Raw genomic sequence first — 12,162 nt, 5'->3', positions numbered from 1 at the left:
ATTAGATGCTTGCCCTGCAGCCCCTCAGTCAGCCCAATACCAACATGAGACTTCAGATTAGACTCCAGCCCAGCAGCCCGTCAGCCATCCCCATGCCCATATGACCTCAGATTAGATGCTTGCCCTGCAGCCCCTCTGTGAGCCAAATACCAACATGAGACCTCAGATTAGACTCTAGCCCAGCAGCCCCTCAGTCATCCTCATACCCATATATTTCAGATTAGCCCTGCAGCTGAAGATAGATTGCAGAATTAGAAAAAGTTCAGAGATCGACCACAAAGCTAATAAGGGGAATGGAGGATTTAAACTATGAATAGAGGTCAATCCAATTGGGCCTGCTTACTCTAGAAAAAAAGGAGCTTGAGAGGGGATATCATTACTTTATAAATATATTCAAGGCAGAAGCTGTGTTTATTCCAAGGCAGTTGTTTGTGGCAAGAGGTCACAATTTAAAGCTATAGGAAAGGAGATTTAATCTGCTGCAACATTAATTGTTTTCTCACAGTAAGAGCAATCAAATTGTGGAATACCTTGCCTAAGAAGGTAGTGAATGCCAATACTTTAGATCAATTTAAAAATGGCTCAGATACAGAGGGAGGTGTGGGAAGGAAGGCGATCGGTGGGTGAGCAGCACTGCGCGCGAAGGAAGAGATAGGGGGAGGGAGAGGAAGTGGCCCTACACTACAGGAAAAAAAATGAAGGCAGACTGAAGGATGGGACGCTGCACTACATAAAAGGGGTAAGGGTGGCTCTCCATGACAATAAGTTGGGGGAGGGGGTACCGCTACACTACATAAAAATAAAAAAAATATTAATTTTTAATAAAAAAAATTAAACAAAAAAACAACTCTACAACCTAGTTGCCTTCCAGTACCTAAAATGGTGGCACCAAGTTTTATATATATATATATATTTGATAGATAAATAAAAAAACAACAAGGCTTTATTCTGTTTAAACAAAGTAGTAGTTAAAATGCTAAAAATTATCTGGTCTTTTAGACAAGTTTTTCTATGAAATTTCCGGTCCATAAGGGGTTAAATGGACATGAAACCCATCTTTGTAATTTATTTCTATGATCAATTTTTCTTTGTTCTCTTGGTATCTTTTGTTGAAAATCAGGGGTGTATGCTTAGGAGCCAGACCATTTCTGGAGCACTATGTGGCAGCAGTTTTGCAAGAATGTTATCCTTTTGCAAGAGCACTAGATGGCAGCCCTATGTCCTGCCATGTAGTTCTGCAGCTGACTACCTAGGTATCTCTTCAACACAGAATATCATGGGAATGAAGCAAAGTTGATAATAGATGATAATAGAAGTAAATTGGAAACAACAATATTATACAAAAACTGCTGTCTTGTACTGCTCAAGACATATGCAGTAGATATCCTGTCATGGAAATGAGTTACATTTCATCAAAGGATGCCAAGTAAAATAAGTGAATTTGAGAATAAAAGTATATAGAAAAGGTTTTTAAAAATGACATGCTCTTAAAGGGTCATAAAAGTAAAATTGTTTAAAGGGACACTCATGTCAAAATAGACTTTCCTGATTTAGAAAGAGCATGCAGTTTTAAGACACTTTCCAATTTACTTCCATTATCAAACTGTGCACAGACTTTTTATATTCACACTTTCTGGGGGACAAGATCCAACTGAGCATCTGCACAAGCTCACAGGGTGTACGTATACTAGTCTGTGATTGGCTGATGTCTGTCACATGGTACAGGAAGTCAGAAAATGGGAGAAAAAATACATTTGTCAGAAAAAAATCTATTGCTTATTTGAAATTCAGAGTAGGTGTTGAATCATTGACTTTTTATTATAGACTTGTTAATTATGTAATTCTACTGCATTGCGTGGTCCTTTAATGATTCACATAGGTCATACAATTTGAGATTTTTCAGTTTGCTTCAGTTATCAAATTTACTTTGTATCTTTGGCATGCTTTGCTCAAAAAACATAGGCCTAGATTACGAGTTGTGTGTTAGGGTTAAAAAGCAGCGTTAAGAGGTCCTAACACTGCTTTTTAATGCCCGCTGGTATTACGAGTCTTGCAGGTACAGGTGTACCGCTCACTTTTTTGGCGAGACTCGGAAATACCTCAAATCCACTTACGTAAATTGCGTATCCTATATTTTCAATGGGACTTGCATAGCGCCGGTATTACGAGTCTGACCAAAAGTGAGTGGTAGACCGTCTCCTGTAAAGACTGGTACCGCATTTAAAAGTCAGTAGTTAAGAGTTTTACACTACAACGCCGTAGCATAAAACTCTTAACTAAAGTACTAAAAAGTACACTAACACCCATAAGCTACATATTAACCCCTAAACTGAGGCCCCCCCACATCACAAACACTCAAATAAATATTTTAACCCCTAATCTGCCGAACCGGACATCGCCACCACTATAATAAACATATTAACCCCTAAACCGCCGCACTCCCGCATCGCAACCACTTGCTAAATATTATTAACCCCTAATCTGCTGTTCCTAACATCGCCGCCACTTACCTACATTTATTAACCCCAATCTGCTGCCCCCAACGTCGCCGCCACTATATTAAATGTATTAACCCCTAAACCTAAGTCTAACCCTAACCCCCCCTACCTTAAATATAATTTAAATAAATCTAAATAATATTACTACAATGAACTAAATAATTCCTATTTAAAACTAAATACCTATAAAATAAACCCTAAGATAGCTACAATATAACTAATAGTTACATTGTATCTAGCTTAGGGTTTATTTTTATTTTACAGGCAACTTTGTATTTATTTTAACTAGGTAGAATAGTTATTAAATAGTTAATTAACTATTTAATAACTACCTAGCTAAAATAAACACAAATTTACCTGTAAAATAAAACCTAACCTAAGTTAAAATTACACCTAACACTAGACTACAATTAAATTAATTACCTAAATTAAATACAATTAATTACAATTAAATACAATTATCTAAAGTACAAAACCCCCCCACTAAATTACAGAAAATAATAAACAAATTACAAGATTTTTAAACTAATTACACCTACTCTAATCCCCCTAACAAAATAAAAAAGCCCCCCAAAATAAAAAAAAAACCCTACCCTACACTAAATTACAAATAGCCCTTAAAAGGGCCTTTTGTGGGGCATTGCCCCAAAGTAATCAGCTCTTTTACCTGTAAAAAAAAAAAGTACAAATACCCCCCCAACATTAAAACCCACCACCCACACAACCAACCCTACTCTAAAACCCACCCAATCCCCCCTTAAAAAAAATAACAATAACCCCTTGAAGATCACCTTACCGGGAGACGTCTTCACCCACCCGGGCAGAAGTGGTCCTCCAGATGGGCAGAAGTCTTCATCCAACCGGGTAAAAGTTGTCCTCCAGATGGGCAGAAGTCTTCATCCAGATGGCATCTTCTATCTTCATCCATCCAGTGTGGAGCGGGTCTATCTTCAAGACATCTGACACGGAGCATCCTCTTCTTTCCACGGCTTCTTGCTGATTGAAGATTCCTTTAAATGACGTCATCCAAGATGGCATCCCTTCAATTCCGATTGGCTGATAGAATTCTATCAGCCAATCGGAATTAAGGTAGAAAAAATCCTATTGGCTAATGCAATCAGCCAATAGGATTGAACTGGCATTCTATTGGCTGATTGGAACAGCCAATAGAATGCCAGCTCAATCCTTTTGGCTGATTGGATCAGCCAATAGGATTGAAATACAATCCTATTGGCTGATTGCATCAGCTAATAGGAGTTTTTCTACCTTAATTCCAATTGGCTGATAGAATTCTATCAGCTAATCGGAATTAATGGGACGCCATCTTGGATGACGTCACTTAAAGGAGCCTTCATTCAGCAAGAAGCCGTGGAAAGAAGAGGATGCTCCACGTCGGATGTCTTGAAGATGGACCCGCTCGGCACCGGATGGATGAAGATAGAAGATGCCGTCTGGATGAAGACTTCTGCCCGTCTGGAGGACCACTTCTGCCCGGTTGGATGAAGACCTGCCCATCTGGAGGACCACTTCTGCCCGGTTGGGTGAAGACGTCTCCCGGTAAGGTGATCTTCAAGGGGTTAGTGTTAGGTTTTTTTAAGGGGGATTAGGTGGGTTTTAGAGTAGGGTTGGTTGTGTGGGTGGTGGGTTTTAATGTTGGGGGGTATTTGTACTTTTTTTTACAGGTAATAGAGCTGATTACTTTGGGGCAATGCCCCGCAAAAGGCACTTTTAAGGGCTATTTGTAATTTAGTGTAGGGTAGGGTTTTTTTTATTTTGTTAGGGGGATTAGAGTAGGTGTAATTAGTTTAAAAATCTTGTAATTTCTTTATTATTTTCTGTAATTTAGTGGGGGGGGGCTTTCGTACTTTAGATAATTTTATTTATTTGTAATTAATTGTATTTAATTTAGGTAATTAATTTAATTGTAGTGTAGTGTTAGGTGTAATTGTAACTTAGGTTAGGTTTTATTTTACAGGTAAATTTGTATTTATTTTAGCTAGGTAGTTATTAAATAGTTAATAACTATTTAATAACTATTCTACCTAGTTAAAATAAATACAAAGTTGCCTGTAAAATAAAAATAAAACATAAGCTAGCTACAATGTAACTATTAGTTATATTGTAGCTAGCTTAGGGTTTACTTTATAGGTAAGTATTTAGTTTTAAATAGGAATAATTTAGTTAATTATAGTAATTTTATTTAATTTAGGGGGTGTTAGGGTTAGGATTAGACTTAGGTTTAGGGGTTAATAACTTTATTAAAGTGGCGGCGATGTTGGGTGCGACAGATTAGGGGCTAATAAATGTAGGTAGGTTGCAGCGACATAGGGGGCGGCAGATTAGGGGTTAATAAATAAAATGTAGGTGTCGGCGATGTTGGGGGCGGCAGATTAGGGGTTCATAAGTATAATGTAGGTGGCGGCGGTGTCCGGAGCGGCAGATTATGGGTTAATAAATATAATGCAGGTGTCGGCGATGTCGGGGGGCAGATTAGGGGTTAATAAGTGTAAGATTAGGGGTGTTTAGACTCGGGGTTCATGTTAGGGTGTTAGTTGTAGACATAAATTTTATTTCCCCATAGGAATCAATGGGGCTGCGTTAGGAGCTTTACGCTGCTTTTTTGCAGGTGTTAGGTTTTTTTTCAGCCGGCTCTCCCCCATTGATTCCTATGGGGAAATCGTGCACAAGCACGTTTTACCAGCTCACCGCTAACATAAGCAGCACTGGTATTAAGGTGAGATGTGGAGCTAAATTTTGCTCTACGCTCACTTTTTTGCGGCTAACGTCGTGTTTGTGAAAACCCGTTATACCAGCGCTGTCTGCAAGTGAGCGGTGAGCATAAACTGCTTGTTAGCACCGCACAGCCTCTAACGCAAAACTCGTAATCTAGGCGATACTTAGGTATGCTTATGAGCAGCAATCCACTAGTGGGAGCTAGATGGTGACGCTGGCTACATATGTTTTTGTCATTTGCTTATCAAATGTGTTAGATCCTAGTAGTGCATTGTAAAATTTTCAGATGAGAAGTTTTCATTTTGGTATTTTTGGATATGATTAAATCATTGAAAATGTAATTGATTTGTCATTAGTAGTGTACCCCTTTTATTACCTCATTATTACATTTATTCTTACTGACTTTAACTATGCATTTAACCTTATAACAATCTTGTTGATATTTGCAGCAAAAATTGTTCTGTAAATATCAGCAGAAGTAGCATTCTTTCCAAATGATAACAATCTGCAAATGTTTAATGTAATGTTAAAGGGACAGTATACTCAGAAATTTAAACCTAGAAATTTACATTTGCATGATGTATTAAACATAAGTTTCATTCATCACACTTTAAATAAGTTTTTTTTAACTATTAATTCTATCACAAAACTTAACCCCCTTGTATATTAACAGTTTGCCTACTGATCCGCCACATTTTTTTCACTATTTTCAATAATTTGCCATCCACCTATAGTAAAATTATTTGTCGAGCTATGGACAATATATGTGAATGCGCGTCCGATGACATCATTAATTCAGAGTTTATTATTTACTACGATTTTAGTATGTGTGAATTTACTGACCCTTTAAAGAACCAGGTGAAACACATTAAAGAACCAGTAAATACAGAATATTTGCATATTTGCAAAAAATGCATGATAAAATGACAATGTAGTAGTATGAAATGAGTGGTAGATTTTTTGGGGGACAAATTTCAAAGTTATGTCTATTTCCACTCCTGTGTCATGTGACAGCCATAAGCCAATCACAAATGCATAAATGTATATTCTGTGAATTCTTGCACATGCTCAGTAAGAGCTGGTGGTGATTCAAAAAGTGTAAATATAAAGATACTGTGCACATTTTCGTAATGGAATTAAATTGTAAAGTTGTTTAAAATTGCAAGTTCTATCTGAATCATGAAAGTTTAATTTTGACTTGAGTGTCTCTTTAATCCTTTCTATAGTGGGTGGTGCTACTAATAGGTGAACTTTGTGCAATTAATGTTAGAAAAGTATAGAAATATGTGTATACTTTCTTGACAAGATTCAAACCAACCCTCCTAGTTTTATTATGGAATACCCCATGAGTTTATTTATATTTTATACAGAATATGTATTTGTTAAACACGTTTTTGGACTCTCAGTAATGTTTTTATGTTACTGAATCCCCATAGACTTTAATGGTTAATATAGAGAAAACGTTTTTTGTTGTTGTTGTTGTTCCCCACCCCCTATTATATTACTATTGTAATTAGTATCCAACCACTGGGAATGCATTACGTGATAGCATATTTATATTACTATGGGAACTAGTAGTTTTTACTATGAAGCCTTTAAAGACTATTGGCTAGATTTAGAGTTCTGCGTTAGGGTTAAAAAGCAGCATTAAAAGGGCCTAACGCTGCTTTTTACCGCCCGCTGGTATTTAGAGTCAACCAGGAAAGGGTCTAACGCTCACTTCCCCTTACGTCAATTGCGTATCCTATCTTTTCTATGGGATCTGCCTAACGCTGGTATTTGGAGTCTTGGACCAAGTGAGCGGTAGACCCTCTACCGACAAGACTCCTACCGACAAAAAAAGTCAGTAGTTAAGAGCTTTATGGGCTAACGCGGAAATATAAAGCTCTTAACTACTGTGCTACAAAGTACACTAACACCCATAAACTACCTATGTACCCCTAAACCGAGGCCCCCCCACATCGCCGCCACTATAATAAAATTTTTTAACCCCTAATCTGCCGACCGGACACCGCCGCCACCTACACTATACCTATGAACCCCTAATCTGCCGCCCCTAACATCGCCGACACCTATATTATATTTATTAACCCCTAATCTGCCCCCCCAATGTTGCCGCTACCTAACTACATTTATTAACCCTTAATCTGCCGACCGGATCTCGCTGCCACTATAATAAATGTATTAACCCCTAAACCGCTGCACTCCCGCCTCGCAAACACTATAATAAATAGTATTAACCCCTAATCTGCCCTCCCTAACATCGCCGCCACCTACCTACAATTATTAACCCCTAATCTCCCGCCCGCAACGTCGCCGCTACTATAATAAAGTTATTAACCCCTAAACCTAACTCTAACCCTAACCCTAACACCCCCCTAACATAAATATAATTTAAATTAAACTAAATAATATTCCTAAATTTAAATAAATTAATCCTATTTAAAATGAAATACTTACCTATAAAATAAAGGCTAATATAGCTACAATATAACTAATAGTTACATTGTAGCTATTTTAGGATTTATATTTATTTTACAGGCAACTTTGTATTTATTTTAACTAGGTACAATAGCTATTAAATAGTTAATAACTATTTAATAGCTACCTAGTTAAAATAATTACAAAATTACATGTAAAATAAATCCTAACCTAAGTTACAAATACACCTAACACTATACTATCATTAAATTAATTAAATAAATTACCTAAAATTAGCTAAACTAAAATACAATAAAATAAACTATTCTATAATACAAAAACAAACAAACACTAAATAAAAAAAAATAAAAAAAAAATACAAGAAGTTTAAACTAATTACACCTAATCTAAGCCCCCTAATAAAATAAAAAATCCCCCCAAAATAAAAAAATGCCCTACCCTATTCTAAACTACAAAAGTAATCAGCTCTATTACCAGCCCTTAAAAGGGCTTTTTGTGGGGCATTGCCCCACAGCTCTTTTACCTGAAAATAAAAATACAATACCCCCCCAATATTACAACCCACCACCCACATACCCCTACTCTAACCCACCCAAACCCCCCTTAAAAAAACTATTGCTAACCCCCTGAAGATCATCCTACCTTGAGTCGTCTTCACCCAGCCGAGCTGAATTCTTCATCCAAGGAGGTCCTTCATCCGGTAGAAGTCTTCTTCCAAGCGGGGCCAGAAGAGGTCCTCCATCCGGTAGAAGTCTTCATCCAGGCGGCGTCTTCAATATTCATCAATCCAGAGTGGAGCCATCTTCAAAGGAGCCGATGCGGAGCCATCCTCTTCAACCGACGATTTCCCGACGAATGAAGGTTCCTTTAAGGGACGTCATCCAAGATGGCGTCCCTTCAATTCCGATTGGCTGATAGGATTCTATCAGCCAATCGGAATTAAGGTAGGAAAAATCTGATTGGCTGATGCAATCAGCCAATCAGAGTTCAATCCGATTGGCTGATTCAATCAGCCAATCGTATTGAGCTCACATTCTATTGGCTGGTATTGAGGGTTGAAGTGGAGCTAAATTATGCTCAAAGCTCCCTTTTCTGAGCCTAACGCAGCCACTCAGACAACTCTAAATACCAGCTTTGTTTGAAGGGTGCGCTGGGAAAAAAAGCAGCGTTAGCTACGCAGGTCTTTAACGACAAAACTCTAAATCTAGGCGATTATTTTCTTCTTAAAAAAAATATATATATATATTTTAATTACAATTTTGCAGAAATTAGAGAGTTTTATCTTACAGGGTGGTTGATAATCAGTTATATTTTAAAATATTTTGTTTAGTTTCTAAGAAGTATATAAAGTATGTGGACATTTACTTTCACTCAGGGGTCAAGTCCTACAAAAAAAAGTGTGGGATCTCACCAAGATTTCAACCCCCCTCACAATAAATATTGTTTTACACACACACACACACACTGTATTTCTATGTATATAATCTATACATTATGGTTAAAGGGACAGTCAAGTCCAAAAAAACTTTTATATTTCAAACAGGGCATGAAATTTTAAACAACTTTCCAATTTACTTTTTCAACAATTTTTCTTGTTCTCTTGGTATTCTAGTTTAAAGCTAAACCTAGGAAGACTCAAATGATAATTTCGAAGCCCTTGAAGGCCGCCTCTTGCCACATGCTTTTTTATTTGCTTTTCACAACAGGGTAGAGCTAGTTCATGTAAACCATATAGATAACATTGTTATCATGCCCGTGGATTGTGGCAGACACTGCACTAATTGACTAAAATTAAAGTCAATAGATAATAAATACAAAGTCATGTGATCAGGGGGATGTCAGAAGATGCTTAGATACAAGTTAAAAGTGTATTATTATAACTGTGTTGGTTATGCAAAACTGGGGAATGGGTAATAAACTGATTATCTATCTTTTTAAACAACAAAAATTCTGGTGTTGACTGTCCCTTTAATGAAAGCAAGTTAAAACCAATGAAGGGCTGAATGGTTGCCTTTGGGCCTGAGGATGGATGCTCATGGTTAAATTTTTACATGGCAGGAGTGAACATTTTGGCCCCTAGTTATCAAGCCGTCAACCTCAAATACGCTGGAATTCTGCAGCGTATTTGTCGCGAGGCTGATTCGCCTTAGTTATCAAGCCCTGCTGCCCGGCAAAAGTATAATTTAGTGACGTAAGCTTCGATCCGCCGGACTCAGTCTGACGCAGATCGATTCTTACGTCACTCCAGATGTTCCGAACACAAGTTCGGCACAATCTGACTACTTTTGCTAGTTATCAAAAAACCAGCAGGTACGCTTGGCACTTTTCCGGCCCAGCGTACCTGGTTTTCAATCCGCCGCCCTGGAGGCGGTGGATCCCATAGGAATCAATGGGAGTCTGACCATAGCGAAAGCTCATGCTGCTGCCCGACATCCCATTGATTCCTATTGGAAATGTGTACACCTAACACCCTAACATGTACCCCGAGTCTAAACACCCCTAATCTGCCCCCCCTACACTGCCGCAACTAAATACATTTATTACCCCCTAAACCACCGCTCCCGGACCCCCCCACAACCTACATTATACATATTAACCCCTAATCTGCCGCCCCCTATACTGCCGCAACTAAATAAAGTTATTCCCCCTAAACCGCTGCTCCCGGACCCGGCCGCAACTATAATAAATATGTTAACCCCTAAACCGCCGCTCCCGGACCCCGTCGCCACCTATATTAAACTTATTAACCCCTAATCTGCCCCCCCTACACCATCGCCACCTATAATAAATTTATTAACCCCTATCCTGCCCCCCTATACCACCACAACCTATAATAAATTTATTAACCCCAATCCTGCCCCCCATACACCGCCGCCACTATAATAAAATTATTAACCCCTAAACCTAGGTCTAACCCTAACCCTAACACCCACCTAACTTAAATATTAATTAAATACATCTAAATATTATAACTCTTATTAACTAAATTAATCCTATTTAAAACTAAATACTTACCTTTAAAATAAACCCTAATATAGCTACAATATAAATAATAATTATATTGTATCTATCTTAGGATTTATTTTTATTTTACAGGCAAATTTCAATTTATTTTAACTAGGTACAATAGCTATTAAATAGTTAATAACTATTTAATAGCTATTGTACCTAGTTAAAATAAATTGAAATTTGCCTGTAAAATAAAAATAATCCTAAGATAGATACAATATAAATTATTATTTATATTGTAGCTATATTAGGGTTTATTTTAAAGGTAAGTATTTAGTTTTAAATAGGATTAATTTAGTTAATAAGAGTTATAATATTTAGATGTATTTAATTAATATTTAAGTTAGGTGGGTGTTAGGGTTAGGGTTAGACCTAGGTTTAGGGGTTAATAATTTTATTATAGTGGCGGCGGTGTATGGGGCAGGATTGGGGTTAATAAATTTATTATAGGTTGTGGTGGTATAGGGGGGCAGGATAGGGGTTAATAAATTTATTATAGGTGGCGATGGTGTAGGGGGGGCAGATTAGGGGTTAATAAGTTTAATATAGGTGGCGACGGGGTCCGGGAGCGGCGTTTTAGGGGTTAACATATTTATTATAGTTGCGGCCGGGTCCGGGAGCAGCGGTTTAGGGGGAATAACTTTATTTAGTTGCGGCAGTATAGGGGCGCAGATTAGGGGTTAATATGTATAATGTAGGTTGTGGGGGGGTCCGGGAGCGGTGGTTTAGGGGGTAATAAATGTATTTAGTTGCGGCAGTGTAGGGGGGGCAGATTAGGGGTGTTTAGACTCGGGGTACATGTTAGGGTGTTAGTGTACACATTTCCAATAGGAATCAATGGGATGTCGGGCAGCAGCATGAGCTTTCGCTATGGTCAGACTCCCATTGATTCCTATGGGATCCACCGCCTCCAGGGCGGCGATTGAAAACCAGGTACGCTGGGCCGGAAAAGTGCCAAGCGTACCTGCTGGTTTTTTTGATAACTAGCAAAAGTAGTCAGATTGTGCCGAACTTGTGTTCGGCATCTGGAGTGACGTAAGAATCGATCTGCGTCAGACTGAGTCCGGCGGATCGAAGCTTACGTCACTAAATTATACTTTTGCCGGGCAGCAGGGCTTGATAACTAAGGCGAATCAGCCTCGCGACAAATACGCTGCAGAATTCCAGCGTATTTGAGGTTGACGGCTTGATAACTAGGGGCCAAAATGTTCACTCCTGCCATGTAAAAATTTAACCATGAGCATCCATCCTCAGGCCCAAAGGCAACCATTCAGCCCTTCATTGGTTTTAACTTGCTTTCATTAAAGGGACAGTCAACACCAGAATTTTTGTTGTTTAAAAAGATAGATAATCAGTTTATTACCCATTCCCCAGTTTTGCATAACCAACACAGTTATAATAATACACTTTAACTTGTATCTAAGCATCTTCTGACATCCCCCTGATCACATGACTTTGTATTTATTATCTATTGACTTTA

The sequence above is a fragment of the Bombina bombina genome, chromosome 2 (genome assembly GCF_027579735.1).
Source record: "Bombina bombina isolate aBomBom1 chromosome 2, aBomBom1.pri, whole genome shotgun sequence".
Lineage (NCBI taxonomy): Eukaryota > Metazoa > Chordata > Amphibia > Anura > Bombinatoridae > Bombina > Bombina bombina.
Note: the sequence above shows the minus strand (reverse complement) of the source record.